A 6,000-nucleotide genomic window follows, 5' to 3' on the forward strand; every position below is an offset into this window, starting at 1 on the left:
TGGTTTTCCCTACTTTCTAAAATTTAAGTCTGAATCTTGTGATAAGGGGTTCATGATCTGAGCCAGGCAACTCCCAGTCTTGTTTTTGCTGACTGTATAGAGCTTCTCCATCTTTGGCTGCAAAGAATATAATCAATCTGATTTTGGTATTAACCATGTAGTGATTTCCTTTTGTAGAGTCATTTTAGTGTTGTTGGAAGAGGGTGTTCGCTATGACCAGTGTGTTCTCTTGGCAAAACTCTTAGCCTTTGCCCTGCTTCATTCTGTACTCCAAGGCCAAATTTCCCTGTTACTCCAGCTATCTCTTAACTGCCTACTTTTGCATTTCAGTCCCCTATACGAAAAGGACATCTTTTTTGGATGTTAGTTCTAGAAGGTCATTGTAGGTCTTCATAGAACTGTTCAGCTTCTTCAGCATTACTGGTTGGGACATATACTTGGATTACTGTGATATTGAATGTTTTGCCTTAGAAACGATCAGATATCATTCTGTTACTTTTGAGACTGCATCCAAGTAATGCATTTCAGACGCTTTTGTTGACTATGAGGGCTAAACCATTATTCTAAGGGATTCTTGTCCACAGTAGTAGATATAATGGTCTTAATTAAATTCACCCATTTCAGTCCCTTTGAGTTCACTGATTCCTAAAATGTCGATCTTCACTCTTGCCATATCTTGCTTGATGCTTCCAATTTACCTTGATTCATGGACCTACCATTTCAGGTTCCTATGCAATATTGTTCTTTACAGCATCGGACTTTACTTCCACCACCAGTCACGTCCACATTTGGGTGTTGCTTTCATTTTGGCTCTGTCTCTTCATTCTTTCCTATTTTGAGTGGCTTACTGAAGGAAATTATTCTTTTCTTCAGTATTTGTGAAAAATTCAAGCTGCTTAGAAACAGATATGTTCCTTACCTTAGGCAAATGTACTGTTTTACATTGTTTTACACTGTTTACTGTTCTACACTGTTCTACATCATGGCGAATTCCAAGTCTTGAAAGCTCAAGATGCTAGTTAATCCCTGGGAGTCTTCTTGTAAAACTTAACTGCCACATTCTCCATATGAATTAAGAGCTACAGATTGAGAGGTAAAATTGTGGAATATGGTGAGCATTTTGAGATGTTCTACAAGGAATATATTGTGCATGCAAACAAATCATCTTGAAATGTTAGTTTCTAGGGAAACAGGCATTTAATGGAAGACTGTTATATCTCAAGTATGTTGAATGTCCAGGCTTTGCTTAACAAGATATCCAGGGTGTATTGCTCTACTAACAACTAGTTCAGATAAGTCAATTCCACTTGCCCCCAAGAACATATAATTAAAAGTTCCAAAGTCCAAAGGGCACACTGAGTTATTTGAAAGGTCCACAGAAGTAAAGAGTGGTAAAGGATGGTAAAGAATCTGCCTGCAATGCAGGAGACCTTGGTTCGATCCCTGGGTTGAGAAGATATGCCGGAGAAGGAAATGGCAACCCATTCTAGTAGTCTTGCATGGAGAATCCCATGGACAGAGAAGCCTTGCGGGCTACAGTCCACAGAGTCACAAAGAGTCAGACAGGACTGAACAACTAACACTTTTCACAGAAGCGAAACAATAGAGAATCTTTGGTTTCGGCCCATGGTAAAAGATAAATTTAACTGTTGTGGAAGTATTCCTGAGTCATCTATACTGATCAATGTCTTCTGTGTATACTCTCAGAGATGTCACACCTGGGTTGAAAAATAAAGAACCCTCATTCTCAGAGTACTATAGCTATAACCAGAAATTCTGTTTAAAATTGAATGAAGTGTTTCTTGTTTTTTCTTTCAGAGCTATCCACCAGACTGTTTCAGGAGTGGCCTTTTGTGGAGTTAAAGTTTGATGTTTCAAAAACTTTACTCTGTCAGCCCCAACTACAGGGGAAAAAATTCTTACTGAATGATACATTTCAATAGTCCCCAGTCTATGTAGTGTCTTATAGGCTTGCATTCAGAATGCTACAGTTTGTCTTGTTTCTGTTTTGTTTTTCTTGAGTAAATTATTTGTAACTAAAACCAACAATCTTCCTCCACAGAAACCAGCTGGTTCTTAATAGTGTTCCTGGTCACTGTGAATTGCACTGTCATCCTTGCAAGGGCAAACCATAAACTCTTGTAACCAGTCATCAAAAACTGTTGGTCTTATCTTTTTACTATCAAATATGTCCATTTCTATCTCTGTTGGTCTGACTTTAGTCTAAATTAGCACTGTGCAACTTCATACAGGTATTAGGTAAAAGAATCTTATCTCTGCAATATCCTCCCAACTTGGTCTCTATACTTTCCGTATGTTTTAAATTTTTATTTGTGTGTTTTTGTTTTTGGCTTCCCTGGATCTTTGTTGCTTCTCGCAGCCTTTCTCTAGCTGTGGTGAGCAGGGGCCACACTCTAGTTGCAGTGTGATGGCCATCGCAGTGGCCTCTGCTGTTGCAGAGTATGGGCTCTAGGGCTCGCAGGCTTCAGTTAGTTGTGACTTGCAGACTCCCGAGCGTGGCTCAGTAGGTACAGCACACGGGCTTAGTTGCCCTGCAGCATGTGGAATCGTTCTAGGCCAGAGATCAAACCCATATCCCCTGCATTGGCAGGTGGATTCTCAACCACTGGACCACCAAGGTAGTCCTCAGTATATTCCTTACTTGGTAGCTTAAAACCCTTTATGGCTGCTGCTTGCTCAAAAGCTAGATATCACAAGTTTTAGATGATCTGTCCTCTGTCTCCTCCTCTACAAGCTTCAAAACGGGCCTTTCTCTTGTGTTCTCCTCCTAGCTTCCTAGGCATTTGAGTTCTCTGAAAGCCCCATGGTTATTCTCATCTTAAAGCCTCACCCTAATTAGCACATATACCCTCGCCTCAGATCAGGGTCCCTTGTTACATACTCTTACTGTAACACCCTATGTTTTATGGTGTTTCATAGTGTTTTGCAGTTTACGATTTGTCTGCTACCAAACAACTTCATGAGGGTAGAAACTTCGTCTATTTTGCACATGGTTTGAATCCAACACCTGGATGTAGTAAGGCACCAAAATATTTTTTGAATAGATTTCTTGTAACAAATACCAGAAACTACAGAACTTAGTATTAGTGTGAGTTTTACACACAATTAAAATGAATTTATACAATTTTAATTACTTGGTACATTTACTTTCATATTAGTAGAAATAGTTTAGAGTCACTGCATTAGCAGAGAAGGCAATGGCACCCCGCTCCAGTATTCTTGCCTGGAAAATCCCATGGATGGAGGAGCCTGGTAGGGGTCACTAAGAGTCGGACATGACTGAGTGACTTCACTTTCACTTTCATACATTGGAGAAGGGAATGGCAACCCACTCCAGTGCTCTTGCCTGGAGAATCCCAGGGATGGGGGTGCCTAGTGGGCCGCCGTCTGTGGGGTTGCACCGAGTTGGACACGACTGAACCGACTTAGCAAGCAGCAGCACTGGATTAGGATTTTTGCCTAGTTTATCACTTTCTTTCTTGTAACTTCAGGCAAATCATTGAAACACTTGAAGTCTCAATTTGCTCATTTGTACACGAACTCAACAGTAACCATGACTTCCTAACCAACTTTGTGAACCTCAAAGGAAAATTGCAAAAAACACTGAACTTTGTAAAATACAAATACAAGGGATGATTAATGTAATACCTATGTTCTCTAGAAGAGTGAAGTCCAGAATGAGCTAAAGCTTGCAAGAGAAAAAAGATGTTTAATGGCAAACACAAATATATTTCTAGCAAGAGCAAGGATGGAAAAGATGCGGAGTACTTAGTACTCAAGCTTTAGCTCCCTTCTGTCCCAAACTACTATGACTGAAAAGAAATCAGTTTGAAGTGTCTTCAAGCTCTAAAATGTAACGTGATGGAGTTAAAATCTGATAAAATTAACTGCTTTAAAGGAGTTGCTCAGTTCACCATACCCAAAGGAATTACATCTTGGTTCTGAAAAAACTTGCAGATGTGAGTTCAGAAACACTGAGGAAATGAAGGGTTCTGAAAGAGAAAATGTACAACTTTCCCAGTTTTTAAAGTTTAAAAAAAAAACAAACCTTAGGTAAACGTATGCTATTGCTAGAAACCAGTAGTAAATGTGCTTGACTCTGAACAAGATCAATAGAAGCCAGGATAAAGCACTATTCACTAAAGCACTATTTCAATAAACTGATGGTTATACTAGTAATGAGACGAAAGTCTTTGACCTTAAGCCCTCGTCTACTGAGAAACATACTTGTATAAACATAGTTTGATAAGCCCTTTAAAGTGATATGAATGACAGTGCAGTGCATAGATGAGGGAATAGCTGAAATCAAGCTCATTACACTTTATTCTCACAGCACTGATAAGCTATGGAAGTGCACATTCAGCAGCTTATTTAATAAGGTTTCATAATTCATATTTGAATTAATTTTAAAAACCAATAGTAATTATACTGTATGTCAAAGGCAAAGAGATTGAATCCTACCCTCAAAGGACTGACTTTCCGGTGAGAAGGACAAACAAAATCCTAATGATTAGTGTAATATGTGAAGTCCTGTGATGAAAAGAAGCAAAGGGTGGCTTGGGAGCCCTAAAGAAGGATACTTAAATCTAATGAAGAGATAAATGATTTGTCAGGAAAGGTTTCTTGCAAGATGAGAAAAGGATTTCTAACTAGAGGTGAGATCTAAAGGATACTTGGGAGTTACTATATAAAACAAATGAAAATAATAAGAGGCATTACAGATAGAAGAATAGTAGGGGAGAACATGAAGGATTTGGGAAACAAGCAGTTCAAACTGACTAAAATGGAGGCACAATTGTGGGTTATGGCAGGAGTCCAGGCTAGAAAGAAGTCAGACCATGAAAAACTGTCTTTTAAGTGCCACCTTAAAGAAAGTGAGCTTTATCCCTAGGCAGGAAAGTGCATTAGTAGTTGGGATGATTCATCATTGGTTGAACAATCATACCCAAAAAGGCTGGATTGGTGGAGCTATGTCAACCTGGAGGGATGTCTCTAATGTTACACTACAGAACCTTGGCTAGACTCAATTCTACTCAACATTTTACTTATAAAATTAATGTAGATGTGTTTAGCCAAAGCAGATGCGTGCTAAGTCACTTCAGTCTGACCCTTTGCAACCCTATGGAGTATAGCCCTCCAGGCTCCTCTGTCCATGGGATTTTCCAGGCAAGAATGCTGGAGTGGATTGCTATGCCCTCCTCCAGGGGATCTTCTCAATCCAGGGATCTGTGTGCATTGGCAAGCGGATTCTTTACCACTGGTGCCACCTGGGAGCAGCTAAAGCAGATAGCCAGTATAATAGAAGAGTCCAAAAGATCCCAACAGGCAGAAACAATTGAAGAAACCTTATATAATAGACACACTGTTTAGGATAATTATTTTAAAATTCCATGTGGAAAAAACGAGCTAGATGTCTCCTAAGATCCCTTTATTTTTGAAATTCTGTGATTCTATTTCCAAAGAACATTGGTGCCCTTTTAAATATTTACCCAAGTATTCTAATTTCTTGAAGCTCATTTACAGGGCAGTAATTTATAAAAGTACCTTGTATGGAGTAGGTTGCTATTTCCTCCTCCAGGGGGTCAGGAAGATCCCTGGAGGAGGAAATGACAACCCACTTGAGTATTCTTGCTGGGATAATCCCATGGACAGAAGAGCCTGATGGACTTTTCCGTGGGGTCACAGAGGTGGACACAACTGAGCACTCACACCTAGTTAGTACGCTTAGAGAAAGCAGATCTAAAACTTGAAAGCTCGTGAATAAATATTTTTTCACTAGGATGTCTGAGTTCTATATAATGATTACAAAAATTATTTGAATGGCAAACATTACAATGTTTTTCCCCATTATCTTCATTACCTCCACCATAGTTTGAAAGTGAAAGTGAAGTCTCTCAGTTGTGTCCGACTATTTGAGACCTGTGGACTGTAGCCCACCAAGCTCCTCCATCCATGGGATTCTCCAGGCAAGAATACTGG

The sequence above is a fragment of the Budorcas taxicolor genome, chromosome 19 (genome assembly GCF_023091745.1).
Source record: "Budorcas taxicolor isolate Tak-1 chromosome 19, Takin1.1, whole genome shotgun sequence".
NCBI classification, from domain to species: domain Eukaryota; kingdom Metazoa; phylum Chordata; class Mammalia; order Artiodactyla; family Bovidae; genus Budorcas; species Budorcas taxicolor.